The sequence below is a fragment of the Camelina sativa genome, chromosome 2 (genome assembly GCF_000633955.1).
Source record: "Camelina sativa cultivar DH55 chromosome 2, Cs, whole genome shotgun sequence".
In the NCBI taxonomy this organism is placed as follows: Eukaryota; Viridiplantae; Streptophyta; class Magnoliopsida; order Brassicales; family Brassicaceae; genus Camelina; species Camelina sativa.
The window spans coordinates 12,347,047-12,347,822 of NC_025686.1; positions in this window are offsets into that span (position 1 = coordinate 12,347,047).

Consider the following 776-nt stretch of genomic DNA (forward strand, 5'->3'; position numbering starts at 1 on the left):
TTTAAACATGCGATTTTGTTTTAGTAATTTACAAGGTCATAATTTTCAAGAAGCTCACTTTTTTCATGCTTTAAGATCTTTTAATTTGTTTTAGCTATCTACTACCGTACAAACAAATGATTTTTTTGTTTGTGACATCATCAGTTACGTATGTAAATTATTGATTTTTTTTCCTCTCTTTGTTGTCTAAGCTGAAAATATCTATTGAGGGCAATATGAAGATTTTGACCCAAAATTGAATTATGCTTTCATGGAAACTTTGAAAATTGAAAGAGTGCTTAATAAGACGTCAGTCACTTAATAGCAATCCTAAAATTAAAAATCAGTACTCATGATTTAAATATTTGATATACTTTTAACTTGTTAAAAAACAAAAATCTTACTGATCATGTTATCAAGCGGGTTAGATTTTACATATATATGATTATATAGTTTTTATAGGTTAGTCTACTAAAATACACAAAATATTTTAGTATGATATTAAATGTGTTAACAAGAGGTGTTAGCTAATCCTAACCAGTACCAAATGTAAAAAAAATACAATCCAACTAAAATTTTAAAATCTAAATATTAATTAAAATATATTACAACAAATACAATATATATTTTTCTAATAATTATGAAAGAATTACTCAAATGTTATCCAAAAGTTGGTTTATTACTCAAATCTATAAATTTTTTGAAAATTACTAGAATGTTTAGTGCCATGGGTGTAATTACAATTTACCCATTGGGTTTTATTTTCCGAATTTGAGTAAAAAAAAAAAAAAAAAAAA